This window comes from Aythya fuligula, chromosome 1 (assembly GCF_009819795.1).
Source record: "Aythya fuligula isolate bAytFul2 chromosome 1, bAytFul2.pri, whole genome shotgun sequence".
Classification (NCBI taxonomy): Eukaryota; Metazoa; Chordata; class Aves; order Anseriformes; family Anatidae; genus Aythya; species Aythya fuligula.
This window is the reverse complement of record NC_045559.1, coordinates 68,905,386-68,930,540: the sequence shown is the minus strand read 5'-3', so window position 1 is coordinate 68,930,540 and position 25,155 is coordinate 68,905,386. Positions and strand designations below refer to the sequence as shown.

The 25,155-nt window shown below is 37.9% G+C and overlaps 1 protein-coding gene across 1 annotated transcript in view; it reads right to left on the bottom strand.

Annotated features, from left to right (window-relative positions):
- Positions 1–25,155, bottom strand: part of PDE3A (phosphodiesterase 3A) — a 220,936-nt gene that overhangs the window by 183,051 nt on the left and 12,730 nt on the right. The window lies entirely within an intron of this gene.

Sequence of the window (25,155 nt, the reverse complement as noted above, 5' to 3'; positions counted from 1 at the left end):
TAACAAAACAGCAATTGTCTTTTGATCTGTTATTTCTGGCTACATTTTTTTTTTCTTTTTAAAGTATATCTGTTTAGAAACCACAATTAAATTACTTACTCCTGAAGCTAGCATGTGAAAAAAAGCTCAACTACTAAAACTGCTGATAGCAAGTAAAATAAAAATGTCTTATTCAGGAAGTGAAGAAGTCTGGTAACCTTTTTTTTTTTCATTCAAGTCTAAAAGTATTTACTGAATTGTAAATGAATTTCAAGTATACTGTGGCTAAATAAATAAATAAATAAAATTCAATCTGTGCTGAAAAGTAGTGTCTAGATTACATGTTAAAGTGCACCACACATACTCAAAGCAACACTTGTCATGTAAAACTGATGCCTTTGAAATCCCACCACTGCCTAACTGCCTCAATCTTCTTTCAGCATATGCAACAGAACAGCCCATCCCCCACCTCCCTCTGTCCCAGTGGTTAAATGATCTATGTTTACCTTCAGTAAGGATGTGTACCACATGACTGAATGAGATTTTCAGCTTTTAGTCTTAGAGCACAGACTTGTGCATAATACCTTGTACATAATACCTAAGGTACAGATGGTGCTCCCACCCCATTTGGGCATCAGCAGTTTGTCTGTACAAAAGCACCAGCTATTATTCTACGATCACAGAATAATGTTGATCAGAAGGGACCTCCAGAGGTCATCCAGTTCAAAACCTTGCCCTAAGAAGAATCAGATCTCAATGTGAAATACAAGAGAAAGCATTCATACTGAACAACCTCACTATAAAGTACTTACAAAAGAGGTCTCAGGGTGATTTACACTCTCAGAGAAATGTCAAAGACTTTACTAGAAACCTGTCCATTTCTGCTGGATACAGAGCAGCCAACCCACAGGAAATGCCAGAAAGCCACAGACCTATTTCTTTGATCAACGGGGAAAACCCACTATGATTCAGTTGGTAGATACCCATCATCAGGCCCAGTTCTCATCTACCAAATCCCATCAACTTCACTGCAGTCATATAAGCATGTTTGTCTTCTGATTCTATGAAAGTTAATATCATGATTTCCTCATGAAATTAATTTTGAAGACAACTCTACCATACACTCCTTGCTCTGTGTAATATCTACCACACCCTTCAGTAAAACTTCCTAAGAACAACCACAGGAAAATAAAATTAAATAGCCCCCTCAAATTCAACATCATCTATGAGTCACTCCTGAAAGGAAGATTTTTTTTTTTCTCCCCTGAAATAGGATATCTTACAACTCTGAATCAAATTTTATTTTCATTATTTTGTACCTTGCTGATATCCTGCAATGAGCATTACTTTCAGCTGCAAAGAATTCTGTGTTCTTGAGCACTGTGACAGTGCTCCAAAAAACAAGTGTATGGGGGAAGCTCTGTGACCTGGAAAGGAAATGTAATGTTTGAATGATGCATGGAGACCAGAGAATAAGACGTCATTGTTCTATTTATACCTATAGGCAGAGAAAAAATGAGTCCACTGTACTGATGCTGTATTTCATGTACTGTAGGATTTTTTATTTATACAAATGGATTAAAAAAGAATAATGAAGAAAAGAATCCTTATGATGCATAGAATATATTATGAAATATTGATCAAATCACATAGTCGTGGCCAATTTGTTCTCTGGGCATTCCATTTGCCAGTTCAACATGAAGTAACAATAATTCAAATCTGTGGTTTTAAAGAGCACTATCAAGCCTGTTTAAAATTTTTGTCAACTGTTTTCTAGTAATCTCAACAGATACTTTGAAATTCAGCTTTTCTTCAATGAACATATATTCATTCCTTTTCTGTGGCTGCATGCTGAAATGGCCAAGTGAGCCAGAGGCACGAGAATGGGTGAGATGTGTCAGACTAAAACAACACCTGGGCTGTTTACAGAATGGATTTCAGAGTTTAAAGAAAGCAATGCAGATTTCACACCTCTGATTTTATTTTGACTCAGATTAGATAAAGTGCAAGGAGGAAGGACAGGATAACAAGAGGAAAACCCACCACTCACTGAAAATCATAGGATGGATGGCTTCAGTGTCCTCAAATCCCACTGTAACCTAATATGTGCTTTCCTGTTACGTTCCCTATGTTGTCTTCCTCAAACAGCATCAGCACTGAGTGGAGGAAAAACCTCCAAAATTTATTACTTGACATCACTGGAGACCATTTGTAAGAAGTATCACTGATAACAAGAATCTCTCCCCCTAACCGTGTATTCACTTAAGCCTTAATCACACCATTGCCTTCCCATTTTCATAATGTTCTGCAAGATCAATGGCAAGTACAAAAGAGCTCAGGGGTCCTGCTCAAACACATTTAACTACATACAAAGAGCTAAGGGAGCTGTTTCAGCCCTGTCATCCAAAAAAATAAAAGCACATGCAAAATCAATTACCAGTTCTGCCTTTTTTGAGCCTCTGGATCTAGCGGATGTAGCTCACAGACTCCCTCAATCACAAGCTTATACGACAGCCCTGAGAGTATGTATTTTAGTCATGGAAAAAAAACCTCTGATTGCCATTTCGATTGTCATCAAAAACAGACTGAAGCCTTGTCTGCTTTTAGTCTACATTTGCTTCCTTGCATTCACCAGACTTGTTGTGCACTGTAGAAGATACACCCTCCAAACACCTTTGCTAGAGGATTTCCTATTTGCAATAAAATAAGAAACTGCAGTGGTTTTCACGAGCAAGTTTCTCTGACATAGGCCTGCAACACCTTCCCCCTGTATTATTCTTCTGAGCAAGAGGAGCACGTTCCCTTGGCAGACAACTGAAGTTGACATTAACTAGTGAGTAGGCTAAGTTCTTGAAAGAAGAAATCCACCAGTGGCCTACTAAGACATAACTAACTAGTGACATGGCAGTATCCTTTGTACTATAGGGGTAGTAACAGAGAAGACACACAACTTTTAAATGTTTCACCATGATGGAAATGTCAGTAAATACCTCTATTTACCTTTCTCAACAACCACCAAAAGACCTTTTTAATGATCACAAAGATTCTGTAGTTTCAGATACAACAGTTAATAGCTTAGAGGTTCATGGAATGATTCAGGTTGGAAGGGACCTCAGGAGAAAATCCATTCACATGTAGCTATAATAAAAACCAGACAATTACAGCAGCTGAGAACAACCCTAAATGCCTAAATATAAAACCCTAATAATAATATAAAACCCTAAATACAAACCCGAAATATAACCAACATCAGCTCCCCATGATCAAATGGAGGAACACAAGCCTAACCAAATGAATTAAACACCCAATTTCATAAGCTTCCAACAGCAACAAAATCTGTTCTTCATATATTTTTCTCACCTTTGGTTTGCCCACATTTTTCAGTGGAAACTATTGTTTGTCTCAGATGCCAGCAGAATGCAGGCTAAAGACTGTCAGCTCTGCACCCTACCATGTGTTATATTCAGTGTGTTGAAATGTTTGGTACAGTCAGACCTAAGAGTGCCAACTCATGGCTATGGAAAATATCAAATGGTTACTAAGGAATAATCTTAAGATAAATTACCAGTTATTCCCTAAGTGACTTAGTCTTCTCTCCCCCTTTTCACTGAGTGCATCTACTCATAGAAAACTATACCTTTAGATTTAGGACACTGTCACCAAGCACCAACAACTACCCAACCAAAAGAATTTTATATTAAGTCCTCAGATTGTTTTGCAACTGAAAAAAAGAGGCAACTATGCTATAACTGTTTCTCCTATCTGGCCTATCTGTATATCAAAATAAACCACACAGTATGCTGTTTATAATACTTGCTCTATTCAGGCAATGAAGTTAACAAATAGAACTTTTCTTCTTTTTCTTTTCTTTTTTATTTATGCTTTTTTTTTTCTTTCTTTTTTTTTTTTTTCCAATTCATCAGATTTAAAGCCAGCTAACTTCTTCTACTAAGAGGAAGCTAAGGAGTTCACTTAAACAACAGCATGAAAATAGGTCAGGTTTTGACAAATCTGAGTTACCTCACAGAAAGTCTATGAAGAAATTGGAGATTTTTCTGGAAACTCACCCACATCATATTTCCATTACTGAACAAATAGTAAAATTATGAAAACAGAAATGAGGTTTTCACTGTAGCCTACTGTATTTGTTTCTTTGTCTCCCATTACATTTCACATCCTCTGGACACTTTTGAGTCCATTTATTCCTAGAATTAAAAAAAGTCATTTTTTATTTATTTATATGCATGGTAATACAAATCATATGCCATTATAACAAACCAACAGACAAGTCAGCCATGGAAATCTAAGTTATTTATTTTCAATAAGCCAACTAGTTTTGCCATATTATGGCAAAATAATTATTTTTTCAAGGACAATTAAGTGGCAAATCTAAATTTTCAATCTCTTGTGTTTTAAGCCGAGAATGCAAATATAGGTAGGTATAAGATCACAAATGACAGGGTTGCTATTAAGAAAGCATCTGGGAATGAGTAACTATGCTACAAACTAAGCACACAGGAAGATCCCTTGACCTACAAGAAGGACATGTTAGAAAACATCTGGCACGACTTCACCCTTTGTGGAACTCCACTGAAGCATGACCAGGAATGAATCCCTGTCTGCAAAAACCAAAATGTTTCAACACATTCAGGACAGATTTATTCAAGTGAGGACATAGGGACAAAGCAAGAAGCCCATTTAGGATACACCAAACAAAGGATAGCCAAATGTCACAAAGGCAAACAGAGCTAAGAGTTTGCAGTTCTCATCCTTCCCCTCCCCAGGATCTACCCAAGAGGGGCCACATTCCACAAAACCATGCAAGCAGGTGCTCAAATTTGAGCAAGGAAACAACACCTCACTGAAATAACTGCAGTCTTCATTTCTATACTTTCAGGCTTTACTCTCACAGTTAAGAGCTGTTCTGGTTCAAGGCCAAAGTATACCGTGTTTTTACTCAATCACACCCATAAAAAGTATTATCAATGACCTACTTAAAACATTCTTTTGTAGTGTTTCCATCCTCCTGACTCATTACCTATCTCTACTTGAAGATAAATTTTTTCTTTTTTTCTTTTTTTTTTTTTTTTTTTTACAGTGGTTTCAAGTTAATGATTCTCATTAGTGTACAAGGTTTACACCATGTGCTTGACAGAGATAGAGACTTGGTGTGCCCCATAAACACTTACTATCCAAACAGGCAAAAAGGCATTGCTTTCACATTACTTTTTCTTTAAAAGATCAAAATTTAAACAAAAATATTTTTAAAGGCATTTTCCTTCTTAAAAGAGTTAAAAAATAAATAGCAGGAGGGAAAAGAGAAGAACCAAGTCTGGTAATACATAAAACGTTAAGACTTTGTGGCTGGTCTCATGCTCTCTGAAAGCTTTGAAGTCAGACCCACAATACATACAGTTGTACTGGGTCTGGCTGGGATGTTAACTTTCCCTGCAGCAGCCCATACAGTGCTGTGCTCTGCACTTGTAGCTAGAACAGCAGTGGTATCACACCAGTTTTGTGTCTGCTGTTGAGCAGTGCTGGCACAGCATCGGGACTCTCTGTAACCCTCCTAGGGGTGGGCAAAAAAGAAATAAGAAACATCACCAGGGTAGCTGACCTAAACCAACCAAAGGGATATTCCATACCATACGATGTCATACTCAGCAATAAGAAGTGGAAACAGGAAGAAGAGGGGAGGAGTGGGCTCTCGTGAAAATGTTGGTCCTCTTCCCGAATACTGGCTATGTGTGTTGAGGCCCTGCTTCAAGGACGTGGTTGAGCATTGCTCATTTGTGGGAAGTAGAGAGTAATTTCTTTCCTCTGCACTTCCATATAGCCTTTATTTGTTTTGTTTGTTTGCTTTTTCTTTTTTTCCCCTTTCCTCCTCCTTTTTTCCCCTTTCCTTTTTTTTTTTTTTTTGTTTCCCCTTTAGTTAAATTGTTTGGTTAATAATAATCTTTCCTTTATTATTATTATTTCCTTTAATTAAATTATCCTTATCTCAACCTGTGAGTTGTTATTTACTTTACTTCTTCCCCTCCTCATCTAAGGAGGGGGAGTGAGAGAGCGGTTGTGGTGTTTAGCCGCCTAGCATGGTAAAACCACCACAACTGTTTGACTAGCAAAATTTTGATCCCTGCCTTAACACAAGGCTTTGAGACTTCAGCAGGAATATAAGGAGTGGAAAAGAAGCTGTTGTGATTCTCCTCTACTGGCAGTATTAAAATCCAGAATAACGTGTGTTCTGCAAGCATGACTAGAACTACAGAATACCAAAGTAAAACTAGTTAGAGCAGACTTGGAAGAGAATTCTGCCAGGTAACAGAAACACACTATACACATGCTATCGTATGACCTCTGCTGGGTCTGCCGTAGGCTCTATATATTCAAAATTCAACCAATGCTGAAAGACAGAGAAACTAGTGTTTACACTTCTTTTGTGGTTGTTTCATACTGGAAGACCTGTAATTTACATCAGACTTTTTAGACTTCATTTATGAACCTAAATTTGAATGAAATAGAATGCTATTTGTTTCAAAACACTCAAGTTCCTAATCTGCTGCCATTTGAAAGCAGGCGCCTTCCATTTCATACTGGTACAGTCAGCTCTCATGAAGATCTGATGTATTCCACCAAACAACAACCACTCCAGTGAAATTTATGTCTGCAAATCCTAGGCAACCCCATGAGGTAATCCCAAGCAGGCTGCAAATCCTTATTTTGTTCAACTTCCAATGCTTGCACTTCTACAGCATGTCTTATGGTAGCTGAGGTTTTCTCTCAAAAATCGTCAGATGGAATCTCAGCAACATGTTTAGATCTTCCCTTTCACTTACGAAAAAAAATAAATAAATCCTGTTAACACACACAAACACTGAAGGATCTGTTGGTTTTAATTTGCATATTTACATAAATGAAATACCCTCCGAACAGTTATTACCACATGATTTTCAGACTTCTCTCCTGCGTTTTTAGGTGCCACATTAGCCTAGATTTTTAAGTGGCTTTATGCGCTGTTGCTTTGCAAGTAAGTCAATTAACTAAGCCAGTTTGAGGCCTGATATAAGCAGGTTGTATATGAATATTCATGCAAGAAAAGTGAAGTTACTCCAGTTACAAGCTGTTATACCAGCAGAGGGAGCAGTCATTAAGTATTAGATTCAAGCACATCCCTTTGAGGAACTTCCATAAAATTTAATTGCAGGGGCAATAAACACAGACTGCCAGCTCATATTAACTGGAATAATAAAACAATGAGGCAATTTCTCCATAATGCTTATCAAAATTTTATCTTAGGTAAATGATTTATAGTACTAGATTCTCTCAGGCTGCTCCTCATTCTGCACTATGCAGTCAGGCTGTAGTCAGGCTTAAGGAGAGATATACATTTCAAGAGAGGAAGAGGCAATCTTCTCTCAATTTGTCAGTTGACATTCTTCAACAAGATGATAAGATAATGCCTCAAACAGACATCACCTTTTAAAAGGCCTGTTTTCCCTCCTGAAACTAGACACAAAATCAATGAAGTGTCTGTTGATACTTCACTATCTGTGCTGATTGTCACTATGGTGTAAATATGCCTTTTAATTGCTGTGCAGGTGCCAGTGCTTATTGCGTAACTGATCCCCTTCATTTGCACTTGAAAAGAAATGAGCTTTTCAAGTGTAATCATCTCTGTGTTTGTCAATCCCTTCCTATCCCTCCCCCCCCCAAAAACAAAACAAAACAAAAAAAAAAACCACCACCAACAACAACAAAAAAAAACAACAACAAACTTTTCTATTTTGAGGGTTATAAAGGATGCAATGTGCCGTTTTGCTCCATGGGCCAACAGACTTCTCCACTGCTCTCCAGAAGAAGAAAGACAAAGACAGAGAATAGGAGAGATCTCTTATTGCCCATGGGATTTGGTTTACTGCCAGAAGAGACCAAACTAAACTTCAGCTCCCCTTCACCACTACCTTTTTGCTTCCAACAGGATACAGCTGCAGCTCCATCCCAGTGGACTACTGATCTGAAAACATGCAATATGTGAAAATGGCCAATTCTGCTTTTGTGAGCAAAGGTACCATTTTCTCTCTTAGGGATTCAGCATACGTGCACACCCATGTGAAAAATGTGTCTTTGTACACCTTCTCCAGTGGTCTGGCTGTACTTTGATTAGAGACCAGAGCCTGCTCTTCTTGCCCCCATACACCCCTAGCACTAGGTATATTGTATTAAAGAATTGTTTCATTTAACCCAGAGACGACAACTTTCCAGGCATAGAAGGTTAAATTATGCATAAACAGTTTGTGAAATGCTTCAAAAGTGTAAGTCTTGATTCTGAAAAAAACTGAAGGTATTTGTCTTGACATTCAAATGAACAGGGTCACTGATTTCAACTGCAATGCTGAAACAGAGAGATCACACAGCAAGGGACTGCATTACCTGAATATGTGCGACACTCAGAACTACAGATTATTTTGACAGGAATGCAGGGTGAACTAGGAATGCTTGCCCTTAGCAGCAATTATGTAATTTACCAAGCATTAATCTTTTCTTTTATAGGATGAAGCTTGTCATACAATATTGCCACCAAAGCTTCTTTTCCAAAGTAAACTATGTAATTTGCACAAGCTGCCTAACAGCTTAGCCTGTTTATTTACATTTTTCCTTAATGACTTCTTCACCTATGGTTCTATAGGTAAAGACAAACAAAGCCAAAACAAAAACAGAAATCTGCAATGCACTTTCCTATCCTGTCCTCCTGCTGCCCATTACATTTTGCCATGAGGAGAAAGGAAAGCTCTATTTCAAAGCAGAAGAGAGAGGGGAACAGAGAGATTAGGAGGTATACCCATAGTTGTGCAGAAAGTAGTGTGAGAACCTGGATCTGAATACTGCCACCCCCACTAATTAAAATATTCAAATGACCACACTTCATTTTTCCTCTAATGCTCTTCATTATTGACACTATATGTGAAGCTGCTTTTCATAGCCCTTGTGGGTGGGCATAGGTCATTTTCTGCTCCTGCATATTCTATTTTCCCCAAGAGAGGCTTATGCAATATCCTGATGTTCAAACAAGAATGGAGTCACGGAAAATGTGCTCTTGCATGACAACTTGAGGGGGCAGGGAGGAGATGGAGAGTTCTCCCATTATCCTCAAAGTTTCAATTTAAAACAGCTGTACAATAAATAACTTCCTGCACTCTGGCACAAACTCACTGTAAGGTTTCTCTCTGAAAACAGATAACTTTGGGTCAAGTATGTGTATCCACTATAACGATAACACCACGAGTACTTCTGGCTAACTCAGCAACAGCCAGATGGGATTCTGCACAACTTCACCATTTCTGAACATTGTTCTGCCTCAGAATCATAACCTGTTTTTCTACCTCTCAACATACCATTTCGGCATGGGCAAGCAGATTCCCCCAATACTAAGAGAGCTTGCTTTCTTTGGAAACCTGTGTGCAGTCCCCTGTTGTCTCTTAACACACATATAGTACAGTCCAAGCTTTATCCCATGACCAAGGAACACAAATATTCCTGTTCCACATGGATGTTCTCATGTAATATTTAAGCTGAAGTCTCCTTAGATTTCTTCGCTACATTGTGAGAGGGAGGGAATTAAATTGTGTCCTTTTCTTGCTTTTTTCCCAAGAAACCCTTTTCCCCCACCCCCCCCCAACTTGTAAGAACTGAAATCTTTTCACTTCTACTGTCTGATAAAATTTGGCTACAAATAGCCAACAGGCTTAAAACCTCTTAGAGGACATAGCAAAATGCACATATTATACAAACAGCAGGAAAATGAGTCTCATGCAACTTTAAAATAAATAAATAAACAATTCATGAACTTAATGCCTTCTTTGAATGGAAAATGCAACCACCAATATTTGCTAGCAAGATAACACAATACACCCAAATTACATAAAATGTGCTTCTATTTCTGGACAATTAAATATTAAAGCATTAATACTACAACTTCCCATTTTATTACGCAATGAAAAGCAGGATGGTTGGGCTCTATTTCTGCATGGAATCACTGTCACAGTACTACTAGAAGACTGTCAATATTTGCAATTTTTCCCCAGAAATCCCAACACCTACTGAAAGGTTACAGTAGGGAAATATTTGCTTTCATTTTAAAGAAAATTTCCAGTGACAACAGCTTAAGAGATTTATAAATGTACACAGAAAAACAATTTAGGAAAAGATTTATAAATGTACACAGAAAAACAACAACAACAACAAAAACAACAAAACCTAAAGGCTTGTTTCTGTGTTTTTACAACTTCAGAATGATATCACTCATTTCGGTGAATATCACAATAATTCATAATACACTTGGCAAGTGGAGCTGTGTTTCTTTTCTATCAAGACTTCTTGTTTGTTTTGAAATTCGCAGAGTGATTTTTTCCAGCTGAGGTAGCTGGAAAAATGTGTCTGATCAAACAACCATGTAAAATATACATTCTATATCTAACCTGAATCTATCTGTCAAGTCTTTGGGGTTTCAGCAATCTTACCTATGACTTACTTTTTCTTCTCAAAATCCTTTGTTACCATTGAAGGCTTTTATATGACCCTTACACAGAGCATCAAAGCACAAGATCAAATATCTTCTAGAAGAGCATCATCCTGCCACAGGAGCAAGGAGCAATCACACATGTGTGACCTTCACTGACCCAAAGTAACTGTGCAGGACCATACCTCAGAGGTTCTCATACCTCCTTGGACTTCTTACCTTGATCCAGAAAGCACTGCAATTTGTTGCTGATCCAGGCAGTTCAGCTGTTCAAAACATCACAGTAGAGAAATGTACCATTAAATTACTTTTCCATGCACAGATTATAGGTGCAGATAGCCCATGTTAGGCTGGAAAAAATAGTGAAATAGGGTTGTGGTTTTTTTTTTGTTTGTTTGTTTTTGTTCCTGACAAGTTTTGTGCAGACATTGTATGAGTATCAGGCAAACAGCATATGAGTATATGAGTTAAGGTAAGAAAGTAATGATGTTGAAATAAAAACATTGATCCCTACCAGCTGTCACCAGCTGAGTGGCCATAGAGCTTTACCACATAATAAGTCTCTCTACTTTGAGAGGTTTTTAAACACATTGCTTGCTATGTTTTCTCTCATGAGTTTATTAAGGGGACAATATCTAGGTTCTCTTTTCCTCCATATTAAGTGTTTGTACTGATTACCACCTTATCCTCTTTTGGACTCTGATATTTAGATTTACTGTTAAGGGAAGCAGGTCACTGACCTCCCTATCTTCCTGCTATACAGGTCATCTGCCTTTTCATATCTATTTTTTGAAGAGCCTCCATAAGTAGAAAATGCAATCTGCTATTACAAGGCTGCTATAGAACTTGTCAGCACGAAGACCAAAACTATCTCAACAGTACAGGGCTTTCAGTAACCTGGCAAATGCCAGCCCCTGCCCTCTAGCTCAGCTCAAGGCTCTCCGGAGCAGCCACTGATATTCTCTGTAACCTCTTGCTCTTTTAATTTTTTCAGCATTCACCTCTCTCAAGACTATCATAATGGGTATAGCTATTGGAGACTTTCCTGATAATTCATTAATAACCATAGCCTATGAGTTGTTAGGATGATTTGAAACAGCAAATAAAACCATCCCTTCGTTTGCTTTTAGCAGTTATCTTAGGATCACAGTTTGGTGATCTCTCCTGCGCACAGACTGTGCATCTTCTCTTTTAAACCAGGGAGCCAAAAGCAGGAATGGAAGGTTGCTCATGTCAGCATTGGAAAAGAGGCAGGGAACAAAGCCACAGAAGTCCTGGGGTCTCAGTGCAATGAGTACAGGCTCCTGGAGCCCTAAGAAATGATTTCTCTGAGATAACGTTCAGAGTGCTGCCACTCTCACTGCCCTGCCAGTGGTTTAGCACACTGATTAGGATTAAATCAGAGGCATCTCTGGCCAATGACTAAGGCTTGCCCTTGCCTTAGCCCCTGCTGCCAAACCCCTCCTTGCCTCTCCCAGCACCTGAATCTCTCTGGCTGTGAGTCCCTGCACAGCTGTACTGTCTGTCTGGTCCACGTCACATACGGCTGGCTTCTCCCTGCAGTATGCTTTTCCCATCTGAGGGGAAATTTCTACCAGTGGGGCCATTAAAACATCAACATTTACTCAGCCTGATGAAATCCTTATGGCAAAATGAAACAGGTTTGCTGGCAAAGCATGAGAAGGTAAAGATAAATAGACATAAAACAATCAGCATAAAAATGGTGCTTTTCATCCTCCTTTGATAAAGTCTGCAAAATCAACATATCAAATGCTCAGCACAGCAAACATCTGCACAGAACCAGGAGCAGGAACATGCATGACTTTTTGCAGAATTTACCTCAAAGCACTGCAACAAAACTCAGAAATATAGAAAAAATCACTTCAAAACTGGATCTAAAAGATGATGCATCGACACGTCAGAAATAAAAACACACTAAATTGATGAGTTCAGTATTCCCCCTACTTTTTTTTTTTTTTTTTTCTCCATAGAATCATTCAATTATTTTTTTTTTTTTCCTCTCTCTCATGCTTATGATAACCTTTAGAATACTATGGTCTGAATTTCTTTCTTTTATCTCTCTTCCCTTATAGAAATTGAAGGCTTCAATGAAATGGAAAGAGATGGTGATCTTTAATTGACAGACCCCACATAACAAGATTGATCATCACCTTTGGATAGGAAGACATGTTTGTGTGTGTGCATATATATATATATAGAAATATATATATATATTTCTACATGTGTGTGTTATAGATAGATATGTATATATTCATGCGCACACGTACATATGGTAACAACTGGCTTTTCACTGTTAAAACTATTTGCTTTGAGACTGGAACATTCTGATCCTGGCAAAATGACACAACTTATTAGTGGCAAGAAGTGACTCAGTGCCTTGCACTATTTTAGAAAGCCAGATGAGATGATCATTAAGTCTGCTACTTCAAATTCACACACTTCCAAATTCAAACTTTATTATGGGAAAAAGGAAAAAAAAAAAAAAAAAAAGTAGTACAATGGAAAAACTTCAAAACAAACCCATAAGAAAGCACACAGATTGCCACAGACCTTTCGACTTTCTTTGGTTGAGAATGAAAAAATACAAGTACCTGACTAACTGTATTTTGTAATAAGCTCTTCCTTAAAGTAAAAAAATAAAATAAAATAGCATAACATAACATAACATAGCCATATGCCAAAAAGAATAAAATAATTTTACTGGAAATCTCAAGTTTTTCATCCATCTATAGCTCTTCTAATAAGCAACAAAGAGATCCACTTAACCCAACTCTATCCACATTTCATAATATTTTTCTCAGCCAGACATCCCATTTTAGCAATAACTCTAGTGCACCAGTAACAGGGGAATAGCTATCCTGAGGCCTCTCTGTGCTGCTGTGTCTGAAATCAGTGCCACATCACTGGCAGAACATGTGCCAGATCATGCTGAAAAAGATTGTTCCAATGAGTACCATGGATTTGCAAAAATAAAGATGCAAAGTTTTGTCCAGTCTTTAGTCCACTTTTTTCAAGTTTATTAGGGTTCTGTTCCCATAACAGCACTAGTTTCCTTGGTCAAACAAACCTCAGAGGAAGCATTTTATTGCATTTTATGTATTTGTAAAATATAGACAAATTTATGTATGGAAGCTGTGTGATATACTGATTACAGCATTAGATAGAATTAGGGGACCCAGCTTCCATTTGAGCAACACCATTTGCTTACACTGAAGTATGAATAAATTAAAGTCCTCTTTCCAATTTTCAGTTCCTGCATCCATAAGGTACAATTGTCTATATCTACCCTCTGAAAAATCAGGCTTGCAAAGCACTAAGAAAGATTGGTTGGGATCTGACACTCCAAGGATACTAGGAAAGCTTTCAGGCACCAGAAGTGTTTTTTTTTTTTCACACAGTTTACAACCTGTTTGTGCAATGAAATAGGCTACGTTAAGTAAAAGCAGTTTAAGTGTAACAACTATACATATAGGTAGATGTGTAACATTAATAAAGGAGAAAATAATTCCATCCCTAAAATCTGAAAGTTTGTAGCATAAATTAAGCCTAAGAACTATCAAAACATTTTTGTCTTGTTTATATATATATATATATATACATAAAAAAAAAAAAACACAGAGGGAGGGGAGGACTTAAAAGATGACATTTATTAGGGGATACAATAATGTCCTACTGAGTCTGTGTCATACTGAATCTGCCCTTATGCACATGTCCAGCAGAGAGAGGCAGACATACATAAACACAGAGGGAGACAGGACACGGACACTCCCTTTCCCACAAGAACCTTTCTAGCAATAATTCAAAAATTCAGCCAAGCATTTCTTTTAGAGCTAGTTCCAAAATTGCCTTTTCTATGGGGATTTCAGTGGTTTGTTTTGAAGACAGACTACACAATCCTATAATTGCATGTAGTGCAGCTTTCTAGCTCATAATTGTGTTGATGTTATGTGCAAACTGTACTGTGCTGAAGTTGCTAGTTATCATGTTTGATAGCTATTGCTAGCTACGTAGAAACCAAAGTATACCTATAGAACATGAAAATTTAGATCAGGGGGATGAAGAACAAGAAAAAAAAAAAAAAATTAAATTACAAACAAAACAACCCGACCCATCAACAAACAAGGTTTGAAAAAGACAAAGAGAATTTAAGTCTTGCTTCAGTCTTTTTCTGTATTGAAAGGAGATTGTAATCAGGAAGTGTGCCACTCACTCAGCAAATTAGCCTGACTTTCAAAGGCATCTTTTAGCAGATGTATGCCATGGAGTAATCAGTGCAACCGATTACACAAAAAGCCATTTATCACAGGAAGCAGGATTAGACTCAATCAAGGAAACAAAACCAACGTGCTCTCAAAAATAATTAATTAAAATCAAGCAACGTATTATTCAGGACAATAATATCTTCAACCTGAAGCATCACCAGATAAGAAAAGTTGATATTAACTGGAAGACTAGAATTCAGGGACCTTTACTCTCAAAACCTTCTGGCTCAAACTTGGTAGCATGTGATGGAAGCTGACATACTCCCTGAAAGTGACTTGCAGTGTACTTTATTCCACCTTCAGCATCAGCCTCCCACTTCAGGGATCCTGGTAAACACACAAATTCATTATACACTGCATAAATTTAGTTCCTCAGCAGCCAGGGAGAATGCGGTGTTTAGACTCCAAATCTGCCATCAGCTTTGGCACATCACACCCCTCTGCTCCACACACCTCCCCAGGAAAGTAATGGGCTGAGGGCTGTCTGGGCTCTTCAAAAGGCACTTGGTAAGCCACACATTCACATACACACCCAAGAGCAAAATCGAACAGCAGCAGAGAACAGGACTGAAGTGTGAGCACAGGCTCTATAGAATAAAGCTGTGGGCTATATTCTGCCCATAGACTGTAAATTCTTCACTCTAGAACATACCACTTACCTCTGCGAGATTGTTAACTCAGCTGCAAGATCACTCCTGTGAGGAAAAACATTATTATCACCTGCATTTAAAATAGAAAAGCTTTTTGCTTCATACTTTAAATCCCCCACTTTGGGCCCATTCTGTAGTGTCCAGGAGCTGGCTAGCCTTTGTTTCTGCCACCTTCTTACCTTTCACTATCCACTTCTGCTCACCAGCCCAGCAGTACAGCTGGTCTTTAGCTCCTTAAAAACTAGTCTGGGGGCTAAGAAACCAAAGACTAGGAATGCAAAAGTGTCCATCGGGGTAGGGGGGTAGGACACAGGACAATGAAACAGAAAACCAGACACCAGAGATAAGCTTTAGATTGTGGCGTCTCCTTCTATAGCTCAGCACAGCAGTCTTATGGTTAAAATAAATGTATGGGAAATGGCCTTTTCCTTCCATTCCCCAATTGCAGCACTGATTCACCGACCTAGATAATTCAACTTCTCATTTTGTTCTCAGTGGTTGTAACAAGGGGATGAAAACCTACATCACTTGGTATGAAGAAGCTTCTTTAAAGCTAGAAGATGCTTTGAAGAATAAGAAAGTTAACAGAAGTAGTACAAGTCATAATGAATAGTAGTGAATCAGCCACTATGTAGTAAAATATTTCTCTTTAAGAACAAAAAATTAGATTTGAAACAGCATTCTCTGAGAGGCAGTGGAATAAATTGTTTCAGAGTCTACCACACCATATTATACTGCTGGGATGCTCTGAAAGTTAAAGTTCTCTAAACATTTTACATCCCAGGGAGAGTATTGCTTCAGGAATGCAGTTTTACAAATATAAAGTTATAAAAGTTTTCAATATTCCAGATTCATTAAGGTTTTAATTCTAGCTTCTCTAACACATGCATTTTTGGTCTTTTCTACTCATTCTTTGTGATTATTTATTGAAGCATTCAATGAACACAGGTACTAAAACATGGGAAACTTTGTACTGCATATGCCCTAAAAATCCTGAATCGTTTACCACAGGCAAGCAAATACATAAGACTATGTAATATGATCTTTTGTACGTTTGACCTGGTTTGGAAATGACCACCTCTTTTTCCAGCTAGTTTCTGTTCTTTCCATTTACACAGACAATGTCCTGCCCTCCCAGTTTTTTAGCTTCTCTGTTTAAAGAACAATACCACTCACTCTCTGCTCCATAAATCCAGGCCTTCCACCTCCTCCTTTTTTAAGCAATATGTTTGAATGGAAAGGAGAAATGTCAATGGATTATCTATGGTGCAGTCATTTTGGCACTTCTAAAACACATTGAGGAACAGAGCCACAATCATAGCGGTTACCATATGGACAGACTTTTTGTGAATCTTACAAAAGATAGAAGTGTGTCTGTAATTATTATGTTTTACGCTTTGCGTTGCTGTTGTTTTCTTGTGATTTACAACACTGGTCATTCCAACAGCCACACGCATTCAGCTTCTGAAATAATGCATAGAACAGCACTGTTTACCTAAAATCCATTAAATCTACTACACTAAACACAACTGGAAGCAGGAGAAAGTCTGTAGAAACATAGGTAACAGCACTTAACTTTATTGTTAGCTCAGAGATTAATTCATTCCAAAATTCACTAATCTGGAGCACATCGCTGCAATTGACCTCCACCCAGCATGTGCTACAGAGTGCTTGCCCAAAAGCCTTACTCTGTAATATTTTGCTTACTCATGCACATATTGCACCAGGATCCCTGTTCTTTAAAGTGTACACATTGCAGCCTGATCTTTTGCCAAGAAGGGATTTTGCACACTATATTAGCTGATTATACACTTTAAACACTTCCATTTCTCAGTCACAGTTAAGAGGGCAATTTCATTCTCTTGACTGTTTTCCTTGGGCTGATCTCTGCATTCAAGTGCCTAATGCTTTTAAAAATTATGGCATTTCCATCCCCATCCCCAGCCTCCACCCCCCCTCCTAACAGTGAAGCAGCAAACAGTTTAGATAAGAGCCTGCCTAATTTGTTAGTACTGAGCCCCCTCACAGAAAAAGAAAAAAATGATTTTATTTCTTTGTTGTTCACCTCTTTAATAGCTCTCATTAACTGCCAGGGTCCACCTTTCAAGTAAGCAGCTCTGATGTTTAGGCAACACACACAATTAGCTGGCCCTGTTACTGTTTATCTCGGAGGCAGGCACGGAAATTTCCAAGCGCGTGGTGCCTGCCATGCCCATTAGAAGGAAGAGCGAGGACATTAGTCTTCATGACATATGGTATTCAGATGCACCCCACTGACACAGAACATAAATGGCCTCAGGGCACTGATGGTGAACACGTAACTCCTGAAGCCAACATGGTCCAACTGTCCACCAATTTATCACTTGTGTTACAAAAGCCATGTGTATTCACTCACTCCTGTTAGCTATCAATTCAAGGGGAGCCAGCATGTTGCTACGAAAGGGACAGTCAATAAAACTGTCAGTGCGCTCCAGAGCTCTTTTTTCCATGCCGAGCGCTTTGTTGCGCACCAAGTTATCTTGTTGGGTAGAAATCACCACCAGAAGTTCTGCGTGCCTGCCTCTCCCTCCCCACCCACATGCATTTTGGATTAAACAAATGCATGGATTAACATTAAAAGAGCTTCATTGGAGGCAATGGAAATGAGAGGAGCCAGAGTTTCTCACCTCTCTCTCTCTCTCTTTTTTTTTTTTTTTTTTCCTTTGAAAGTCCTCAGAACCTTCTTGTAGCACAGCATAGGAAAATAGATGTAAATGCAAGCACAGGAATTGACCGTCTGATTACTGTTGTCGGCTCCTGTGCAAAGCTCATTTGATAATTACACAGAACTGCAAATAGGCCACATACTGCTCTGTGAATGAATTTAAAGCCAACATGTTTGGGGAAAAGAAATACACTGTATCACATGTTCTACACCATTCTCCTTTTCTACTACCTTTCTTATTTTGAGCACAGGAAAGATACCCAAGTCAAAGGTGAATGTTTTGGCTGCCACATTTGAGAGACATGAAAATCTTGTAGTAATGTCCTAGAATACCTTTTTAAAATGGTCACTTAATGACAGTTTCTTGCATTTCTTGTTTATCTTAATTTATAACTTTAGAAGACCAATTTCAGCCACATACAAATATAAGTACTGTGTTTAGATAATTTTAACACTCACTTGTAAGGATGAAAAATAACTACATTAACACAAATATAGAATAGAATGAAATTTAAAAAAATAAAAAATAAAAAATCCCCTTAGACTGATAAAGGGCTGTCAGTAGAAAAAGAACAATTTCAGTTGAAACATCTCACCTCTCATGCTCAGTGTTTATACTAGATGTAATACATTAATAATTACAAAAAAAAAAAAAAAAAAAAAAAAAAAAAAAAAAAAAAAAAAAGTAGTTATGATTCCTGTGTATTTTTAACCCTTGTGGTCTTCCCCAAAATCTATTTCATGTACACAGGTAAGAATTCACAAATTATTCCATAATCAGTACACCATGTTAGAGAGGCTGAAGTGTCAAGAATTCTAAGTTTTAAGTAGTGAAAGAGCAAGGAAGGAAAAAAAAAAAAAAAAAGATTGCTCCTATGATAGTATTTTAACATTGTAAATTAGGTAAAAATTCTTGTCCATGAGTTTGTCCAAGAGGAAAAGCAAGCAAACAAACAAACAAAACAAAACAAAAAGTTAAATACCGAGCATTGAAAGTAATGGAAAAATACAAAAATACAAGTTTAACTGCAGTTCATATAAAAACAGAGAAAGACAAAACAAAGTTAATTTGAAAACACACACAGATTTAGAAAACATCTTAGCATTCAAATCCTCTATGTTTATATTAGACAGAACCTGACAAGATGCTGAGTATTCAAAGGCATGAATTTGGAAAAATACTATGCAAATGCCATAGATGCAAGCACACAAATCATCATTTGTACAGGTTAATGCAACTGCTTGAATTTCCAAACAGAAGAGACCACAGCCAGAACTAAAAACAATTGCTTTTGCTGCAAGGTGCAAAGACTGTCCCATTGCCCCTTACAATCAGCAGGGGCAGCCACACTGCCCTTGGTGATGAAAACATACCTACGCAACATCAGTTACATTATTTAGAATATGTAGGATATATAGTGCTCAGTTAATGCGCATAAACTTAGGAGGAGGAGAATTTAACACCAAATTAAAATGCCTTTGCTGAAGTATGGATTTGGCTATTACCAGTACTTCACTGCTAACTCGCCTGCACTCAGCACCCCAGCCTACAGAAGCTGAACTGGACAGAAATGCTAGCAAGCATTTTTGAACCACTAAGAACAGGACTTGGCCATTCTTTTCTGTTCCATTCTTCCCCTGATTTCTGTATGAGGAGACTGATCTGAGAGGCACCTTTCCCTCTCCCACCTCACTTTCTTTTTTTTTTTTTTTTTTCAGTTCATATAAACCTGAAAGCAATTCTCACATTGTTCCATAAAAATCAAATCTAGTTAGTGATTTTTTTCGAACACGAGATTACAGGGACACAAACATGGATAAGCGGGATACCTTAAGCAAGGTCTCCTCATAGGCCAATGACAAAGCTGAAATAAGAGCATAATAAAATATTTGAGAATTAACTAGGAAGCTGCAGTAACATTTTTCTGTTGCACCTTCTTTTCAGCTGTTGCCACCTCTACTAGAGAAGGGAATCTTACACACCAGTTTATATTGTTTAGAAATGCTTGACACAGTTGCTTAAACTGCTGTGTAATAAAGTGATACCTGACCACAATTCTACTGCCAAAAGGCAACATCAGTGATAATCATCCCTACATTTGACAGTCTAATAAAAATTTCAGAGATATTATAAGCCAGCAGAGGACTCATTTTCTTATTTGGAAGTTTCAGATAAGCTTTACTGTTGTTGCTGTTTACAGGCATTGTTCATTCTCTCAGAGAATCTGTGAGAGGAGGTAAGAAAACTTTTCAGTCAGCCACTGGAATTTATTTCTAACCCCATAATATTTTTCAAAGATTTCATTATGTATTTAAAAATCATAGGGTCTCAGAAAATAAAATTAAAATGTATTTTCATATCTGTTTAGAGCAAGTCTGAGCCGCCTATGTGGGAACATTCCCTCTACAAATCTAAGACCTTACCTTCTCCAGTGAGAGACCCAAGGAACCAGATTAGTGTTATAGCCTGGATGCAGATCAAGCATTTTCACAAACAGTGAAAAAATCTTGATTTGTTCAAGGCTTTCCTCATGAGCAGGAAAAGGCTTTGGAGCAGTGTTTTGAAGTAAGTTGTTTAGAAGACCAGGTCTTATCTTCAAAAAGTGTCTAAATCACTTACAAACTCAAAATGCACTTATATAGGTTTGGAGAATGAGGCCATCTACTCTAAGTATTGTTGCAAGACTAGGTATAAGACAAGGTATTGATTCTTTAACTATTAACAAAACAGAGATGGCTTTTACTTAGGCACATAAAGTTGCATGCAAAGTGGGAGGATTGCAAATGTCTTTGGCTAGACAATTAATTAAGATGCTTAAGTTTTCCTGAGCTTTAGTATACCTGAATTTATTCCTTAACAAACATGTCTCAAGGTCTTGAAGGGCCATAAATTTTACTGAGCTGAACTGAATAGTTTCACCAAGTCCTGCTAATTTCCAGTAAAACCATTTTAGCAAAGGACAAACGTGCCACAACCCAGCCATGCACTGATGCTCATAGTCCCTGCACAGTTGGAAACTATGGCTCTGCACTTCAGTAGCACTCCAGATGTGCTGCAAATGGTTTAAACATAAATAATTACATAAATAAGGACATCTCCACACAAAATAAGGTGTTCTGATCCTGATAGCAGTCTATTCTTTGTGTAGCTGTAGTCTAAAGTGCACAGAAATTAAGGTGAAAGTTGCCCATGGACAGCACTACCAAAGAAAAGTGGGACTGTGAATGACACAGCAACACCCAATTTTCACTAAAAATAGGAAGCACATGTTCCACATTCAGTTGTATTCAACAATGATGACTGCAAAAATACAACCACAAACATCAAGTTTAACCCACTGAGGAATCAGTATCAAAGCCCTGGAAAATCCTACAAATAGCAGCAAGGTCTTTTCATGCTAATTGGTATGTTCGATGCTGAGATGAATCCAGTTCAAGGGTGAATAGAAGCAGGAAGTAATAAAGAAGGACAGTAAGCATCAGACTCAGTAGAAAGTCTTTAGCATCCAATTACCATAACTATGAACAGCAGGAAAAGTTTTAAACTTTATTGAAATTTGACTAGTGATGCATATATCCCATCTAGGTATTTTTGATGAAAGACCCTGGCATATCAATCAGCTTAAAGGAATGACTAATAAGATAAAAAATATCGCTTTTGAAGCTCCTATGAGAGCAATTTACAGCAGGAATTATTAGGCTTGCTATTGATTGCCATAATAGGTTAATAAGTCCTTCATTATCTCACTGATTCCAAGACAGCAGAACTGATGGGGAAAAAAAAATTAGAAAACAACATTAATAAATACTTAGTATACAGCAGATTTTGAAGCTCCAACTTTCCCTTGCAAAGTGGGGGAAGTCTTAGAAATGTTCTAAACTGAAATCCTACCATCACTTGACATTATGGCTACTACAAGATCAAGTAGAAAGAATCATTCTCTTCTGAACTGCATCTAAGTGTAAAAATTACATTCAAAGGCAAGACATGCAAAAATATGGTAATATTGCATGCAATTGAGCCACCACCTATAAAAAATGAGAAACTGCAGAAATCGGAAAGCCATTTGAAGGCTGAGGAATCAGTCTGAGGAAAGCATATTTAGAGAAAAGGGATCCCATGGGTAAAATCTTAAAAAGCTTTTAGGACTGAAGAGTAAATACAACTGTAGCTATGTCATTTGTGGCCTACCTAATAAAATTCAGATGCCCTGAAAAGCTCCTGAGTACTTTGTGGATCTTGCCCAAAGAGTACCATTATAAAGCGCCCTTACTCCACTCGCCTCCAGTCACGAAAACCCAGACATAAATCCAGGTTCCCAGCAAAGGAGTCAACAAGCCTCTTTATCACCAATAAAATTGCTGGTAGCAAGCATATAAGCATATCTCTAAACTATTTCCTTATTTTAAGTCAAACGCTATCAACTAGTTAGATTGATGGTGATTGTTCAATCCTACAATCTAGCTTTGCCTTGGCTGAGAAAAAAAAAAAGCTGGAGCTAGAAAAAAAAATCTTAATCCAGTCTTGCAATAAACATGGATTTATTTTCTATTATAGCATGTGGGTTTTGTTGATGCAAGTACCACTAGAAGAAGTCTTAACTTAATTCTGTACTTGACTCATACCAACTGTAGTACAGGCAGGACTAGCAGCATCAGCTAGCCAACTTTATCCATGATACAGCTCATTTTTAAATTGCATCTAAAACAGTTGATTCTTCATTTTTGACCTGAGATTATGTATATGAGTGGCTGAATACTCCACTGTGAATGGTGACTGAAACACGTTGTTTTACCCATGAGGGGAAAAAAAAATCAGCTTGCTCTTAAATCTTCATTTAGATCATGAATCTGAGAGCTTGGAGTGGGCTGTGGTATCAGAGACATGTTGTTTGCCATCCCTGTCACAAGCTCACCACACTGTCCATGTTATAAATAATGAAAGTAAAGTTGTACTTCAAAACAACCACTACAAAGACTGGTTAAACATTCAACACTGCTGTTAAGACCCCACCCACATTTGGCTTTAATCCCCAAATTGGGGGATTAAACTACATTAGACACCTGAAAGATGGTAAATCTATGTATTTTAACAGTGTTCCTTCCCCCTCCTTCTTAATCATCTAATAATCCAGTTATGGAAAGCACATAAAGGGCGCAACCATTTTCTTTATCTGGGAGAAAACAGTGGGGAAAACTAAGAGAAGCAACAAAAAGACAGGAGAATCCATACAGGGCAAAAGAGATACTGGTATTATGAGATGCAATAAGGGAGGAAAAACAGGACTGAGAACACGTGAGATAAGAAACAAATGTAACAAGAAGGGAACGCTGATGTCAGGGATAGCTGTGATGGCATTCAGAAGGAGTATGATGGTCAGGGACAGAAAGTAGACTTCTGCCCCCACCTTGCTCAGGGTGAGGGAAACAGAAATGAGATGAAGCTGAGGCTAGCAACTAAGTAGGGATGGACAGTGTTCACATGAGACACAAGTACACGGGAGATCCTTGGATGCCTTAGGTCCTCTTCTCTCACAAAGCTACCTGCTGCCAGAGCTGGGGGCATGTAGAAAGCAATAACCACCAGAAAGGACTTCATTAACTCACCTGGCAGAAGCTTGCATTTGCTGTTCTGGCACTTTTAATTCTTGAATGAAATTCTAGCATCCCTCCTAGTCTCGTACTCAAACCCACAAAATTTTATCTTTAATAAAACACCTATGAAGTTTGGTTTAGACAACATAAGCAAACAGATGGACAAACGTGGAATGACCACTCAAATCATCTTAACAGGAAAAGCAATAAATAGGTTCTGATTTAGCACATCTGAACTCTACCCTCTGACTGCTGTGTGATCTCCACTACTTCTGTAGATCTGCTTTCTAATGTATTGCCGTACCTGTTTCCTTATGATTTCCTTCTATAAGGGCATTCTGAGAGCTACGCAACAAAAAAAGAGCACAAGGATACTACATAGGATCACATAATTCAGGCTGACCTTGAAACATATGAAAAAGTAAATGAAAAAAAACAAATGAGTAGGTAACAGAAATCAGGCTTCTTAAGATGTCACTACGTAAAAAATTAATCCTGTTTAAAATGGGGCTGACTGCAACCTATTTGGAAATACGTAGATCAACTACTGTACGTGTCAGAATTCCTTTCAGTGACAGAAAATTTACAGTCCTACATATTTTTATTTTGGTAACTGATTATTTTTTTCTGACATTCACACAGAATTATTTCCTTTTGTACTGAAGAAGAGGCACCTGCATATCTTCAGTCATTTATAATATTCAGATTTTGCTTTTGAACTTTCCTTTGCCCCAGTTTCTTGTCATCACTGCTTAGTTATCAGCACAGGGAAGCCAGCAAGTAGCTTTCTCTCTCCCCTTAGGCAATACCATTGCTGCACTTTGATTTGCGTCACAAAGACAAAAAAAAAAAAAAAAGTAGAACAGCTGCAGCCTTTAATTGCAGAAACCACGTATGCGATGCTGTAGCTCTGTTTCACTGTTGTTCTTCCAGCTAGAAAAATTATTAAAGGACCAGTCCTGTTTGCCTAGAAACATGTTTACGGGGCCATACATGAGAACAGTACACAACTTTCAGAGATGATGAAGCATGGTAAAAAATGAAAAGCATCAACAGTTCTAAAGTAGAAAAAATGCAATTTTAAGAAACAGGCACTTATACCAGGTTCATCACCTGCACATTCCTCATAAAGGCATAATAACTATCATGGTTAGTTCTTCAGCTCTCTCCTCAGAGAGAATGGATGGGCACAAGAAATTTGGTGGTTTTTTTTTTGGTAAGGTGGGTTGCTGTTAGGTGGGAAGAGTTAAGTGCCTTGGCTGTTGATTAGCTGTAGTTAGCACACTTTTGTTAATAAATACTAGATCAAAGAGTCACAGCTGGCATTTGCAGTGAGAGGAAGACCAGCAGCTTTGGTAATGCATCCAAAGTTCTTGGGGACATCTTGCCCCAGACTTGAGCCATAAATCTCTTTTACACATATGCATT